The sequence below is a fragment of the Chrysochloris asiatica genome, unplaced genomic scaffold (genome assembly GCF_000296735.1).
Source record: "Chrysochloris asiatica unplaced genomic scaffold, ChrAsi1.0 scaffold00373, whole genome shotgun sequence".
In the NCBI taxonomy this organism is placed as follows: domain Eukaryota; kingdom Metazoa; phylum Chordata; class Mammalia; order Afrosoricida; family Chrysochloridae; genus Chrysochloris; species Chrysochloris asiatica.
The window spans coordinates 259,598-277,142 of record NW_006408891.1 but is presented as its reverse complement, the minus strand read 5'-3'; the positions used below and the strand labels follow the sequence as shown (position 1 = coordinate 277,142).

Below are 17,545 nucleotides of genomic sequence, written 5' to 3'. Positions count from 1 at the left end.
AGAATCATAATCCCTGTTGCCTGTTATTCTAATAAATTATTCCACTGCTCTAGGAAACTTTTGTTAAATCATCTCTTATGAGGGTAAGTTGAAAGCATTGCTACAAATTCATAGAAACTTTTATTAAACAGAAATATCCAAATCTGAAACTATTGTTTCTTGTCATATCCTATATCTCACTTTATATAATTCCTAAGAAAGGCTTTCTATGATTCTAACCATTCCCTTAAGAGTTCTGTGCTCTCCAATTTGCACCACGTTTGAACGGTTCTTTTGGCATCCTTGAGAAACTCAAATGCTATTCCTTTTGAATGTCCTGAGTTGTGGAACAAAATGTAGTCTGAAAGGGCAAGATCAGCACTGTAGGGTGGATGGGGTAAGATTCTCCAAAGACATTCTCATAGGGCAGTCCTTCCTTACTTCAAAGAATGAGTAAGTATATCGTTGTGATGGAAAAAGTTGTTCTCAGCACAACTGTCCTTACCTTTTCCACATCAATGCATTTCCCAATTTACATAGAACTTCTTTAATAAGCCCTCATTATCATATTTTTTCCCTTGAGAAAATCTATCAGGACTACCCTTTTGAGATTCCTAAAACAGTCACCGTAACCTGAGCTAACCTTCTGCATTGATTTAATCGATCCAGCAAATTCCCTTGGAAGTCAGTGTTTTGATTTGACCTGTTTTTTGGTTATTTTTTTGGAAGACTCCTCATGAGTTTGAGAGTAGTGTATTGCTGAAAGAACTTGTCTGCAGCCATCCATTAATTGCAGAAACAGGCTTAAACATGGTTTGTTTAGAGAAATTCCATGTACATTTGAACAATAATTCTAGTAACAATACTTACCTTCATATTTATATACTTTCATTTTTAAAGTAATAAGTTTAAAAAAAGTTTTTGAATAATTAGGAAGATTATTTTGGTTATCATATCAGGAAATGTGAATTTCTGTTTACAGAAAAATATTATTTCAATTTTTTGCAGGACTGCTTGTTTTTATTTATCATGATATTTCTCTCACACACAAATAGACACATATACACATTTTTTAAGACAAAAATAACACAACAGACAGGACAGAAGTAAGGTGTTGCTCTGTTAGCAGTCAGTGAGATTACTCCAGTGTTCGGGACACTATAAATGCTGTCCAGAACTCTTTTTAGATGTTATTACACCTGCCCTTGTGACACAGGTCTTGTCTTACAAAACAGGACAATCTTTGGCTAAATGCAAGTTCTTTGTATTTGTTTTTGAAATGAGAACACAATTGTTGTGCTTATTCAGTTTTCAATCCATAGCCCCACATCATATATGATAGTCACTGAGGAATATTGAATGTGTCCATTTCATATTCGTTCAGGGATATTGGCATGCCTCTGTTAATTGTGACAGCAGAGTCTTTTATTTTATTGGAATAGGGGAAGAAAATATATTTTTATGACTATTATTATTTGTGTTTCTTTCAGCAAAGCCTGATAATAACATCAGAATGAAGTTTAATTTATCTATTTACTACACGATGTGGTATGAGATGGAAAATAAATATTCAAATAAACCCACTCATTTCTGTGAATTAAAAGGTACTTTAGTTAATAGGAATGAGAAAACTAAATAATGAAATTGTAAGATATATATACTGTTGTTGTTAAGTGAGGTCAAGTCAGTTCTGACCCATAATGACCCTATATAGGATTCCCAAGGAGTGGCTGGTGAGCTTGAACCACCGACTGCTTTGCCATCTGGTGTATTACCACACAGTACCACAACAGGACTCTTTCTCTCTCTCTCTCTCTCTCTCTCTCTCTCTGTATGTGTGTATATATATATATATATACACAGAGAGAGAGAGAGAGAGAGAGAGAAAGAGAGCTCTGGTAGCATAGTGGTTACGAATCGGGCTGTGAACCTTAAGGTCAGCAGTTCAAAACTACCAGCTGCTCTGTGGCAGATAGATGAGGCATTCTGCTCCTGTAAAGATTTACAGCCTCAGAAACCCTGTACAGGGTCGCTATATATCGGAACTGACTCCACGGCACATAACAACAACAATAATATATAGAGAGAGATAGAGAGATAGATAGATATAGAGAGAGAGATACCAAAAAATAAAAACCCATTGTCATCAAGTTAATTCTGACTTATAGTGACAGTCTAGAACAAAGTAGAACTGCCCAATATGATTGCCAAGGCTAAAATCTTTATGAAAACTTTCCAAATCTTTATGCCACAGCTTTCTTCTCCAGAACACATATGATGTGGTCAAACCACTGATCTTTCTGATAACAGTCGATTGCTTTACCTACTGTGCCACTAGGGTTCCCATATTGTTGTTGTTCTTATTAAGTGCTGTCCAGTTGGTTCTGACTCATAGCCATCCTTTACAGGGTTTCCAAGGAACACCTTGTGGGCTCAAACTGCCAACCTTGTGATTAACAGTCCAATTCTTATCATACAGTGCCACACCAGAACTTCAGTTCCTATAATATGGTGGATTTTCTAAGTTGTCATATACTTAGAGCTGCCATTCAGGGAAATCTAGTAGCAGAAATTGTTTTCATAGGAACTAATTTCCAAATCTGTACTGTTTTCTTTCACACAGAGCCTTTATATATAAGAACAGAAGTGCCTACTTAGTGAATGTTTGCAGTTGCTTTTTTCTGCATTTTAACATATTATCCATCTTTAAGTAAAAATTGTAAAGCTTCTAATAGAACATAACTGCATAAGGAATTTGTTCCTAGTTGTATAATTGAAGGAACATATATTAGTTTGGACAGATAGCTACATTTTCCCTCATTTGTGGTTTCTTTCCTTTCCAGAGCACTAGGCAGGTTAATATGGGTTCACTAGTTTTCACAGTCCCCTTTTGTATTATGTAATTTTTGATTCATTAAATCTCTGTATAAAGTTAATGAGGTGTTACAAATTTGGAAGAAAGCCAGGGCCTCACAACACAATTTACTTAGCTAAAATTCATGATCATTTCCATGCATTCTTTTCTGTGGACTTTCTAAAGAATCTTAAGGATTTAGCTTATTTAATTTCTTTGTTACATAACTTATTTAGGATATATAAATATGAAATTAAAATATAGTAATCTTTTATTAAGATTTATAAAAGTGTTTTCCTAGAAAAAAATATGAAACTATTTAAAAGGATGTTATTAAAATTAAAATGTTATGTCAATAATCACTTCACTATTTGGTATGAATTTTATTTAATATAGAAATTCCACTCATCTGTATTATATAGAATTTGAAACACAGTTTTTCTCTAAGTTAAATATAGTCTCTAATTAATATTTTGCTTATTTAATAAATATTTTGCTATAAGTTTAGTTTTATATTGGGAAAATACAAAGCTTTATATTATTGCTCTTTGGTTATGTGCTCATGCCATAAAAGTTTGTGATTTTCCTTTTAAGCAGATTGAGAAGATCTTTGGTATAGAGGACATTGTATTCTTATATATGTGATGTACAGGGAATCCTGGTATGGCACTGCAGGTTAATGGGCCGGACTAATGCAACATCAGTGTGAACTGCAAGGTCAGTGGTTCAAGTTCACCAGCCGTTCCTTGGAAACCCTATACAGAGTCACAATTAGTTGAAACTGACTGTATGGAACCTAAAAACAACAACTAACTTATAGTTTAATGATTTATGAGTTGGGCTGTTAACTGCTAGGTTAGTAGTCCAAATCTATCAATTGCTGCATGGGAGAAAGATGAGACTTTCCGCTCCTGTAAAGTTTTATAACCTTGGAAACCCTACACAGGGTCACTATGAGTCTAAACTTACTTGGTAACACAACACCATCACCACCAATGAAAACTCAAATAGAGCAATACAAAGTATGAGAGACGAAGTGTGCCCAACCTGACCTCCAAGGAGCAGTAAGACTGTACTTCTTCCAGCACAGATCTGTTTGTTCTTTTGGCAGCCCATGGTACTTTCAATATTCTCCTCCAACACCATAACTCAAATGCATCAATTCTTATTATTCACTGTCCAGTTTTCACATGCATATGAGGTTAATAAAAATACCATGGCTTGGGTAGGACATACCTTAGTTCTCAAGATGACATCTTTGCTCTTCAACACTTTATGGAATACCTAAAAGGGGTTCTGCAACTTGCCCAGTGAAATAGGCCTCATGTAAAGCCTTTACAGAGTATAGAACCTTGGGTGGAATCCTGAGTCCCATCCACAACCTTGTGAGGTGAGACATTCCCACTAGAAAGGACAAGTAGACTGGAACAACTACAGTGACAGAAGATACATCTTCATGATGAACCTGACCTATACTCAGAGTGGTAGTTATTCTGATTACCAACAGAGAGGGAAAGAGTCTTTACATCAATGCTATATGCTCTGTGCACAGGGTAGATAAGGACGGGCAACTTAGACATTGGCTATCTAAAATGAGGGGGCAAAAAAGGCACGAAGTCACTGGCTTACAAGGTTTCAAGAGGGAGCTTAGTTTAAGAGTGTGGGGGGAAGAGAGTCCCCACTGTATAGCTGTCATCTTGTCTAGATGGGTCCGGTGAAAGGAGATGAGGATAAGATTTGTAAGATTCAAAAGTGAATAACTGTTATCATGACTAATTGCGACTGTCACACTTGTAAAGGTAGAAGTTTTGTAACAAAAAAAGGGGAGTGGTTGGTTAATCGTACAGTCCAGAAACAGAGGATCCTAGGACCATCAAGAGAGGAACGTACAAGCAGAATGCGGGACCTTATCCAGAGAAGCAGCAGTGCCAGAGCTGGAGGCAGAGATGGGGGCATGGAGAGGGGGAGCCGCTGAGGACTCTAGATTCATCAACTAAGAAGAGAAGGACTAAGAACTGGTAGCCAGGAGCAGACTTGCAGAATGTGCCCTTTGGAGATGCAAATTATTATATATGCCAGAGTGGTTTTTTTTTTTTTTGTTTGTGTGGTTTTTTTTAAAAAAAGCTAAAGTGGATAGAGAGAAATACTTTTAACTGATGGTATGTGGAGGGGATTATCATCAATGTAATGAAACAAGTTATATGAATTGTTGAATGTGAAACTGATGATGTGCCCTGTAAACTTTCACTCAATCCACAATAAAAGCCCTAAATTAAAAAAAAAAAAAAAAAATTAAAAAGGTTTTGTGCTGCAGATTTGCCTAATCATTTGAGTTCTTGACTATTGCTTCCATGAGTGTTGATGGTTGATTCAAGAAGAATGAAGTCCTCGACAACTTCAATCTTTCTCCATTGATAAAAATGTTGTTTATTGGTCCAGGGGTGAGGATTTGTTTTCTTTGCATTGAGATGCAATCCATACTGAAGGCTGTGATCTTTAATCTTCATCAGTAAGAATTTTAAGTCCTCTTCACTTTCAGCAAGTAAGGTTGTATCATTTGTGTATCGCAGGTTGTTAATGAATCTTCCTCCAATCCTGATGCCATGTTTTTCTTCATACATCCCACCTTCTTGGATTATTTGCTCAGCACACAGGTTGAATAAGTATGATAAAAGAATAGAATCTTGTTGCACACCTTTCTTAATTTTAAAACATTCAGTGTTCCCGTGTTCTGTTTGAACAACTGCTTCTTGGTCTATGCAGATTCCTCATGAGCACAAGTAAGTGTTCCAGAATACTCATAATTCACAATGTTGTCCACAGCTTGTCATGATCCACACAATCAAAATCCTTTGTGTAGTCAAGAAGCACTGGTAAACATCTTTCTGGTATACTCTGCTTTCAGCCAAGATCCATCTGATATCAACAATAATATCTCTCATGTCATGTCCTCTGGAAGTTCTGTGTCAATGTATGCTTGCAGCCATTTCTGTATTATGGATTCATATAAATTATTAAATCATAGTGTTGTTGTTTTTTATGAGTCGTCAAGTCACTTCCGACACATAGTAGCTCTCTATAGGTTTTCTGAAAAGTGGTTCAAACCTACATTGTGGTCCAGTGCTTTATCCTACATACCAGAACTTGATCATAAATCATATATGGGTTCACAATTTAAAAAATGGCCAAATTAAATATAAATGAGACAGTATGGATTGTGAATAACAACAATTTCAAATAAACACCCAAATAAGATTTTTAAGTTACTCAAACAAAAGCATAAAATAAATACACATGAATATTTAAAGAAGAACTAAAACATGATATTTAAAATGAAAAAAGAAAATATCAAGAAGGACAAAGAAATTACCCAAATTGGAGAAGCAATGTACAAAATAAAACAAATAACAGTTTTGAATAATTAGAACTTAAATTACAACAATTAGAAATCAAAGCAGAATGTTTAGAAATAGACTATAATAATAATATTGCTAAATAAGACTCAAAATATGGTGGTGCAATGGTTGAGTGCTCAGCTTCTAACCCAGAGTTTGGCACGTTGGTCCTACCCTGCAACTTACACTGGAAAACTATCTGGTGATCACTTCTACAAAGATTACAGTCAAAAACAAATTTTACTCTTCTGCATTGGATATTTATGAGTTGGAATCAACTTGGTTATACCCAATAATCACAAGCAATGACAGCAGCAGCAAGAATTTATATTCAGATAAAATAAAAAATCATTAAGGCAAAATGGAGGTAGAAAATGACTCAAAGTACAGTTTTGAGAACAAAAAAGGTATATAAAATATGGAAAAGATTTTGAGACATGGAATGTCAAACAGGAAGTTCTAAAAATAGAAAATCAAATAGAGGACAGGAAATACTTGAAAGATAACAATAGATATTATTTTCTTGTTGTCATTGTTAAGTGTCACTGAGTCAGTTCTGATTCATAGTGATCCTGTATAGGATTTCAGAGGATGTAAATCTTTTCAGAAGCAGAAAACCTCTTTTTTTCCTGAAGTGCAGTTGGTAGATTCAAACCACTGACTTCGTGGTTAGCAGTCCATTTCCTACAGAAATGCTCTTAAAATACAACAAATCTATGAGTCCATCCACTCTCAATTTGTAATTTATAAAAATAGAATACACAAAGAGAAATTGATGCCAACTATAGAAAATTTGCAGTGGTACAAAAAAAGAAGAGCGAGAAAGAAAAAGAGGAACCATGCATGAATGAGGGAGAAAAAGGGAAGCAGGGGGTCAGTAAAATTTTTCAGAAAAGGACCAGAGAGCAAACAGTTTCTGCTTTGTGCCGAACTGAGGACTGATGTCTCAGTTTCTTCTTTTGTAATCTTGTAAAAATGTCAAACCTATTATTAACTTGAGGAAGTTACAAAAGTAGGCCTCAAAACATAAATCATGTGAGGTTTCCTAATTCTACCGAATTCATCCAGAGTCAACAGAAAAATCAAAGTTACAACAGACTCTTCACAAATACAATAGAAGCCAAAAAAAATTGGACATATATTTTGAAGTCAGCACTGCACTGAAAACCACAAGGTCAGCAGTTCAAACCCACCAGCTGCTCCTTGGAAACACTATATCGGATCACTATGAGATAGAACTGGCTTGACAGCAATTAACAACAACAGCACCACAATAAAATTACTATCTACTTAGGAGTATGCTCTTAGTACAATTACCTTTTTTTTTTAATTAGTTAATTATTTTTTTTTATCATTGTGAACTGAGTGATCGTTTAATGGGAGAACATCAGCTTTACACCATCGTTTCATTGCAATGATTACAGTCTCTTCCATGCATCATCATTCAACAGTATTTGCTTCCATTCCCTCTGTTTTAATAATTTAAACAGCCAAAGGGTACTTTCTGCAAGCCTGCCTCCTGGCCGCTAGCACTCAGTCCCTCTTTTTCCAAGAGTCTAGAGTTCTCAGGATCAGGCAGTGTTTCATTCTGCTGTGCATAAGATCGCTATGAGCTGGTACTGACTCAATGGCACCTAACAACAACAGAGTCCTCAGCTGCTCCCTCTCTCCATGTCCCCATCTCTGCCTCTGTCTCTGGTGCTGCTGCTTCTCTAGATAGGGTCGCACATACTGCTTGTGTTCTTCTCCCTTGATAGTCCTAGGGTCCTCTGTTTCTGAACTTTAAAATTAACTACTCCTCCATTTTTGTAACAAAACTTCTACCTTTACAGTTGTGACAGTCACAATTAGTCATGATAACAATTACTCACTATTGAATCATAAGAATCTTATCTCCAATCTCTTTCACCAGACCCATCTAGACAAGATGAAAGCTATTCAGTGGGGACTGTATCTTCCCCCCATACTCTTAAACTAAACTCCCTCTTGAAACCTTGTAAGCCAGTCACTTCTTGCCTTTATCACCTCATCATTTTAGGTTGCCTGTGTCTAAGTTGCCCCTATATACCCTGTATACAGAGGAGATAAGATTGACACTTGATGTGAAGACTCCTTTTCTCTCTGTTGGTATTTTGAGTTGCTACATCCATAAATATAGGTCAAGTTCATAAAATTGTAACAATTTACACTCATTTCCTTTATCAAACTTTTTTTTTATCTTCTTCTAGTTGAGTTCTGATTATAAAGCCATCCAGGCTAGGTCAAGTGGGTACTCTTTGCAAATTTGGGTGTTCTTGTGCATCTCCCCTCACTTCATATCAGTTGGATGCTTCACTCTCAGCTCTAGCCCTCCATGGCTATGTCCTTGTCCATGGGCTCAGGAGTCCCCATGTCTCATCAAACTTTGGATCAACCAGCCTGTCCTCTTCTCTACCTCATCTCAAGGTCAACAGTAGTCTATGGAATGTGGTTGATCTCAGCCCATTTCTTCATTGCTGCTTTTCCCTCTTTTCCACTCGTCAGTAGACCAACACGGTCACCAACAAGCTTACATGCCTGCTCATGTGTTCCCTTTGAGTTTTACTCTTGGTAGAAGAGTACAATTAGCTTTTATGAATAAAAGCAAACTTAAAGCATACATGAATGAATAATGAAAATTCACTATCAATAGATGGTCAAAATAGTCTATGAAATAAAAACTTTGAGAAGAAAGAAGGGAATTCTAGGTGGAAGATCCAAGAGCACATATGTTAGTTAAGCTATAAATTAAACATGGGATGTATGAAATATGAATTTAGAAAATTGGAAGTTTTCAAAAATGAAATAGAATGAATAAAGATTAATATCCTAGGAGTTACTAAAATGGACTGGTATTGACCATTTTCAATCATACAATCATGTGGTACACTATGCTGGTAATGAAAATTGAAGAAGAATGGAGACATAGTAATCATCCAAAATAATATTTCAATCTATATTGAAGTACAACACTGTTAGTGATAGGATAATATCCATACATCTATAAGGAAGACTAGTGTGTGCAACTATTATTCAAATGTACCAAATTGCCAATCACTAAACCAAAGATGGAGTCCTCGTGTGGAACTGTGAGTTAATGTGCTTGACTGCAAGATTGCTTTCAACTGCAAGGTAGGAAATTCAAGCTCATCAGCTGCTTCTCGGAAACCCTATAGAGGGTCACTATGAGACGGTACTGACTCAACAGTACTTAACAACAACAAGCCAAAGATGAGTGAGCTCTGGTAGCGTAGTGGTTACAAGTCTGGTTGCTAACTTCAAGGTCAGCAGTTTGAAGCTCCCAGTCTTTCTAAGTGAAAAAGATCAGACTTTCTGCTCCAGTAAAGATTTATATCTTCAGAAATCCTATGCAAGGTTGCTGTGCACGGCACACCACCACCACCATCAAGCCAAAGATGATTTTACCATGCTCTGCAGTCTGAAATTGATCTAACATGCATTCAAGATTCATTATTGATTAATGGTGTTTGCAGTAAAATTGGAAACAAAAATTAAGGATCAGTAGTGGGAAAATATGGCCTTGGTAATGGAAACAATGCTAGAGTTCACGTGATAGAATTTTACAAGACCAACAACTTATATGAATCTTTTTCCCACAACTTAAACAGTGGCTATATGCTTGGACCTCAATGGATGAAATACATAGAAATTAAATTGGCTATATGTGTGGAATGAGACGCTAGAGAAACTCAATATCATCTTTTAGAACAAGGTCAGAGACCTACTGTGAGAAAGACCATCAATTTCTCTTCAGCAAGCTCAAGTTGAAAGTAAAGAAAAATGTTTTAAGTTCATGGGAATCAAAATATGACTTTGAGCATATTCCACCTGACTTTAGAGCATTTCTCAAGAGTATATTTGACATACTGAACACTGACTGAAGAAGATGTAGTGGAAAGTTATTGTAAAAAAAAAAAAAAAAAAACTCAGGAAAAATGAAAAGGCAAAAATGCAATGTCAGAAGAGACTAAGAAATGTGCTCTTGATGTAGAGTTGCTAAAGCAGATGGAAGAAACGATGAAGTAAGAAAACTGAACAGAAATTTTCAAAACGTGGTTTGAGAAGGCAAAGTAAAGTATTATAATGAAATGTGCAAAAACCTGGAGTTACAAAACCAAATAGGAAGAACAGATTCAGCATTTCTCAAGCCAAAAGAACTGAAGGAAATGTTCAAGCCTCAATTGCAGTATTAAAAATTTCTATGGAAAAAACATATTGAAAGATTTCATGAAGCACAAAATACAATATAATGAATACACAGAATCACAGTCCCCAAAAGAACTGGCTGACATTCAATCATATTTAGAGGTAACATATAATCAAAAATGGATGGTATTGAAGAAAAAAGTCCCAGATAGTGGTAAAAAACAAGGCTCTAAGAAATGATAGAACATGAATTGAGATACTTTCAAATAGATACAACAGTTGAAGCACTCACTCATCTAGGCCAAGAAACGTGTAAGACACTTACCTGGACAACAAACTGAAAGAAATCCAGATATGTGCTATTCCAATAAAAAAGTGATCCAACAGATATGGAAAATATAGAACAATATAATTAATCTCATATGCAAGTAAAATTTTGTGAATATAATTCACAAACAGTTACATCAGTATATCAACAGGGAACTGCCAGAAATTCAAACCAGAATCAAAAGATGACTTGGAATGAGAGAGATCATTGCTGACGTCAGGTGGATTTTGACTAAAATCAGAAACTATTTACTATTCAAAAGCATTTGGCTGTGTTAATCATAACAGATTACGGATAACAATGTGAAGAATTGGAATTTTAGAACACTAATTGTGCTCATGCAAAACCTGAATATAGTCCAAGAGGTAGTCTCTTGAATAGAATAAGGAGGATTCTTTATGATTTAAAGTTGAGAAATATATGATCAGTATACGGTATTTTACTGAACTTATGTGTACATGAAAGCTGGACAGTTAGTAAGAAAGACAGAAGAAAAAATAATGTATTTTAATCGTGGTGCTTTTATTGTGGTTATTAGGTTATGTTGAGTCAATTCTGACTCTACACACAGCAGAATAAAACACTACCTGGTCCTGCACTATCCTCATGATTGTTATGTTTGAGCCCATTGTTACTACCATTGTTATCAATCCAATCTGCTGGGGTATTAGTCTCTTTTATGACTCTTTACTTTGCCAAGCATGATGCCCTTCTGCAGGGACTGGTCCCTTCTAATAACATGTCCTAAGTATGTGAAATGAAGTCTCACCATCGTCACTTTTAAGAAGCAATCTGACTGTACTGTTTCCAAGACAGATATGTTTGGTTTTCTGGAAGTCTATGAAACTTTCAATATTCTCCAACACCATAATTAAAATGCAGCAATTCTTCTACATTCTTCCTTATTCATTGTACAACTTTCATATGAAAACGAGGCAATTGAAGATACCATGGTTTAGGCCAGATTCAAACTGAGCTCAGAAAGGTTAATTTGCTTTGTTATAACTCCATTATAACTCACTTTTATCTTACCATTCTTCCTCTCTAGACCTCAGAGCTGTTTTCAATTCTGTGAGTCATTAAGTTACTCCATCATCTTCACTGGTCTCCATATTGTAGCTCTTCTCTATCTAGCTGCATTTACATTTTTACTTCTTTAATCTACCCAGGCCCCTAAGTATGTCTCTGATTGTCCACTAATTTTTTTTTTTTCTCTTCATTTACAATTCTATGCTTTTGTTTTGTTTTGCCTAATGGCATGTCCTTGCCAGTTCAAGTCTCTTTGTTTCCTCAAAACATTCACCTCGATTTTCATATGCAATGAACTCTGTAATAAAAGACAAGTTACTTCAACTTGCTTTGTGTCAGTTCCTTCATCTCAAATCATAATAAATAATAGTAATAAATAATAATAATAGTAATGCATAGTCTAGCCCTAATAGCTATTGTGAGGATTGTTGTTGCTGTTAGGTGCCATCAGCCCGGTTTCAACTCATAGCAACACTATGAGTCAGATTGTGAGGGTCACAGAAGCTAAATGTAAATATAAGAAATTTATATAAAGAACCCAGAATGATGTCTAGCAAATAGAAGAAGCTCAGTGAATGTTGGTGCCTTTATATCTGTATTTATGGAGAGACAGAACGAAAACGGACTATGTATATGGCAAAAATGGATAGAGCAGACTTCTTTCCTAAAATTAATAAGACAAATGCTCGCTAGTTTTAAGACAAAACTCAAAAAGATCTTGTCTAGTGGAAAATATCGATAAAAGAATATGTATATAAGGAAGCCAGAATAATGCCTAGCAAATACAAAAAGAAAAACTGAGTAAGTATTATTGTCTCTTTATCTATATTTCAGGAGCCTGGTGGTACAGCAGGCTAAGTGTTGAACTGTTAACCACTAAGTAAGAAGTTCAACTACATCAGCTACTCATGGGAGAAAGATGAGGATGTCTGCTCTCTTATATATTTAAAGTTGCAAAAACCCTGTGGAGCAGTTCTACTTACTTGTGCAGGGTCACTATAAGTCTGGAATAAACTAGATGGTAGGATTTGGTTTTTTATTTTATATCTATGTTGCTGTTGTTGTTAAGTGTCATTGAGTAGGTTCTGACACATAGTAACACTGTCTAGGATTTATGAGTAGCTGGTGTGTCTGAACCACCAACCTTGCAGTTATTAGTCAGTGCTTATCCTATAGTATCACAACAATATTACATCTATGTCTATAAATTCTTTACAACCAGAAACCAAGTTTGCCATCACTAATTAGATTCTGACTCATAGTCAGACACTGTATAGGGTTTCTGAGTCTGTAAAACTTCACAAGAGCAGAAAGCCTCATCTTTGTGTTGAAGAGCAGCTGGTGGGCTCAAGGTACCAACTTTGTGGTTAGCAGTCCAGAGCCTATTCTACAGTTCTGTAGTGGCTCAGATGGTTCGTGTTCAGCTGCTTCACCACCCAGTGGCATCATGAAAGAAAGCCTAGAAACATACTTCAGTTCAGAATAAGCCAAGACAACCCTATGAAGAAATTGTGGTCACTATAAACAAGAACCAACTCAAGGGCAACTAACAAAAGCAACAAACTCTTCCTCTACAGAAGAGAGAGAGAAGGGTAAAGAAATTGAGACAGAATGAGAAAGAGAAATTTATTTGTATGGCAAAAGAGCAGGAAAGGAAATTTTATTTACTAAAGTTTGTCAAATAAATGTTTACTCATTCTAGGAGTGAATCCAAAAGATTAAAATCATATTTGAACTTAATATTTCCAAGTGGTTATCTTTCCTTTGAGCAGGAATCCCGAATCTCATATTCTTTTATTAAGTGCTCCTACCCATCACATCTCTCTTCTCTATTCCTCATTGCAAAATAAGCCATTCTAAAGTAAACCCTGCTGTGTATGCATAATAACAACCCTTTAGAAAGCCCTATTTTAACAGATCATTAAATATTATTGCATCTGAGGGGATAAAACTCTAGGATTTCAGACCCAACTCATTTTCATTTTGTTTTTAATTTTTCTATTAGAATACTTAAACAGAAAGCATGTTATTTCTGAAACAAACCCTCAAATAAAATGCTTGTCCAAACAAATTGATTCCCTATTAATAAACAAATAAATAATGCTATCTAAAGGTTTAGATAATGAGTTAAAGATGGACACGAAACTGGGTTGTGATGATTTGTTTTGCTATCAGTTATCAAGTCAGAGCTGACAAGAAGAGGAGAAATAAATATATCCTCCATAAACTTTCTAATACGCATATGAGGATATAGCCTTTTCTTTACTCATTAGTTACAGTATTTGTAGGGAGTAAGATTTCCAATGTAGTTATATGAGCACAAATAAAACTAAGAACAGGACAGTGTATCAGCAAGAAATTGAGAGGCACAGAGCATCAATAACTGTAGTCCAATTAGTCCACTCCTGGGCAAATCCTTTTCCTTTTAGGGCAAAAAAGTTGCATACTACATAGTTTTAAAGCATACTAGTTTCCCAAATTTCTTATTTGGTGTGATTTTGTAATTTTCAATATAATTTGTAATCCTATCTTGTGACCTGATATGATGATATTAATTAGGGATGGTTTCATTTTATGGAAGTAGTGCTAAGTTGTGGAAGTGCAAATTAAAAGGGCTACTTATTAAGATGAATTCTGGTGATGCTGCAATTCTCTGAATGCCCCTGTGGCCACACTCTCAGGTAATTACTTCCCTGGCTAGCTGGTCCTTTCCAGTACCAGGATGCACAAGAAAAAGTGTGAGAGATGACACCAATTGGTTTTAACTCAGTAAAACTGTCATGAAATAATGAACTATGGTGCCTTTTGTTATACACCCAGTGTAATTACTGCACTGCAATTATGGCAACGATCAGAAACTGTTTCAATGAAGAAAGAAAAGAAAAGAAAAACAGGGAGGTAATTGCAGAGGTAATTGAGAAAATTTCTTTCTTAAGTGTAACCTCTCCTTAAGGGTCATGTAAACCTTCTTAACCTGAAGAGTAAAATGCTGGTAGACACAGGATTACTTAGCCTATCCCTGTTTTCAGGTGCTTCCCCAGTACTTGTCTCTTGAGCTTCTGAAGTTATGATTTCAGCAAATAGGTCAAGTGATTATTTTACCTTGGTCTTGGTGACTCTGATTCTCCTTCTTGCTTGCTCCTTCTGTGTTTATACTGATAGGAACTCAGTGACAAGGTGTTCCTCATGCTAAGATCACTTAGTAAATTTCCTTAGGGAAAGTAACTTTATCTTTCAGTATTATTCTAGGTTTCCTGAAGAGAACACAGTGTGTTTTTCTGTTTCAAAGTAGTTTTTAGTATATTATGTTCAGTGCTAATATAACAGTTGACATAGATGTCATGAGCTGAAAGATCATTTTCCTTCCATAGAAAAAAACATATATATGTGAGCTCAAATAAAGAAACCTTACATGTTGACTCAATCATTTGGAGAAAAGAAACTACAAAAAATACTTGTTTCTAGTGATCTGTTGTCAGGTTCTACCAGTCAATTCCAATGCCTAGCAACCCTATGTACAATGAAACAAAACACTGCCCAATCCTGTGCCATCCTTACATGAGCCCATAGCGGCTGCCATTGTGTCAGTCAATTACTTTGGGAGTATTCCTTTTTTTTTTGCTGATGTTCCATTTACAAAATATGATGTTCATTTCCAGGGACTGGTCCTTCCTGATAACATGACCAAAGTATGAGAGAGAAAGTCTTGTCATCCTAGTTTCTAAGGAGCACTCTGACTGTACTTGGTCCAACAAAGATTTGTGTGTTCTTCTGGCAGTCCATGATACCTTTAATATTCTTCTATAGCACCACAAATCAAATGCATCAATTATTCTGGTTTTGGTGCTAGGTGCTAACCAGTCAGTACTGACTCATAGTGACCTTATGCACGACATTGTTACTGCCACTTTGACAACCCACCTCATTGTGTATCTTCCTGTTTTTCACTGACCCTCCACTTTACCAACCGTGATGTCCTTCTCCAGGGACTAGTCCCTCCTGACAATATAACCAAAATATGAGAGACAAAGTCTGACCACCTTGGCTTGTATAGAGCATGTAAACTGTACTTCTTCCAACACAGATTTGTTCTTTTGGTAATCCATGGTATTTTTAATATTCTCCTCCAACATGACAATTCAAATGCATCAGTTGTTCAATTGTCTTCCTTATTCACTGTACAACTTTCACATGCATATGAGATTATTTAAAATATCATAGCTTGGGTCAAGACTATGTTAATCCTCTAACTGACATCTTTGCTCTTGAACAATTTAAAGAGACCTTGTTCACTAAATTTGCTTATTGAGATGCATTGGATTTCTTGACAACTGTTTCCATGAGTGTTGATAGCTGATTTGAGCAAACTGAGGTCTTTGAAACTTCAATCTTTTCTCCATTTATATGGATGTTGTTTATTAGTCCAGAGGTAAGGACTTTTATGTTCTTTATATTGATGTGCAACCCATACTGAAGGCTGTGGTCTTTGATATTCATCAGTAAGTATTTTTAGTTCTCTTTGCTTTCATCAGCCAAGGTTATATCATCTACACATTGCAGGTTCTTAATGAGTCTTCTTTCAATCCTGATGTCATGTTTTTCTTCATATAATCCACTTTATCAAATTATTTGCTCAAGAAACAAATTGAATATGTTTTAAACCATTCAGCGTCATCATTTACTGTTGAAAAAATTGCCTCTTGGTCTATGTAAAGGTTTCTCATGAGTACAATTAAGTGTTCCAGAATGCTCATTATTTGCAATGTGTCCATAACATGTCATGATCCACGCAATTGAAACCCTTTGCATGGTCAATAAAGCACAGGTTAACATCTTTATGGTATACTCTGATTTCAGCCAAGATCTCTCTGACGTCAGCAATGATGTCTCTCATTTAACATCCTCTCCTGAATCTGACTTGCACCTCTGGAAGTTTTCTGTCAATAACCTATTGCAGCAATTTAAAATTTATTTAGCAAAATTTTACTTACATGCGATATTAATTATATTGTTTGATGAATTCCACCTTCCTTTGGATCAAATCTCTTTGGAATGGGCACAAATGTGGTTCCTCCCACCACTCATCTGCCAGTTTCTTCTACTGTGGTGGCTGGCCTGTTGTAGTGATTCTGGAAGCTATAATGTGGGTATTTTAAATACCAGCAGGATCACCGCACAGTAGAGAAGCTTCAGCTGATCTTTCAGACAAAGACAGAATAAGAAGAACAAAATACAGACTACTTCTGTATATTTGGCCACTGAAAACCTTATGAATAGTAATGGAACATTGTCAGCATCAGAATACTGAATATAGAAACATGTAGAAAAGCACCAGAATATTGTCAGATAGAGTGCTGGAAGATGAGACCCTCAGGTTGAAGGGCACTCAAAATGCAACTGGGGAAGAGTTGCCTCCTCAAAGTAATGTTGACAGTGAATATGAGATTGGAGTAAAGTCCTTGAGAAACTTCATTTGCTGATGGGATACAACTAAAAATGAAGAGAAAAAGCTGCAAACATCCATTAATAATCAGAAAATAGGATGTATGAAGAATTAAACTATGAACATTGAAAGTTATTAAAAATGAAATGGAACACATAAACATAGATATTCTAGGCATTGTTGTTAGGTGCCATCAAGTCGATACCAACTCATCGCGACCTGATGCACAGCAGAATGAAACACTGCCTGATCCTGGGCCAACCTCACTACTGTTGCACACTTGAGTCCACTGATGCTGCCACTTGGCCAATCCATGTCGCTGGGGGTTTTCC

The 17,545-nt window shown here is 35.9% G+C and overlaps 1 protein-coding gene across 1 annotated transcript in view; it reads left to right on the top strand.

Annotated features, from left to right (window-relative positions):
* KCTD8 (potassium channel tetramerization domain containing 8) overlaps positions 1-17,545 on the top strand; it is a 577,124-nt gene that overhangs the window by 474,707 nt on the left and 84,872 nt on the right. The window lies entirely within an intron of this gene.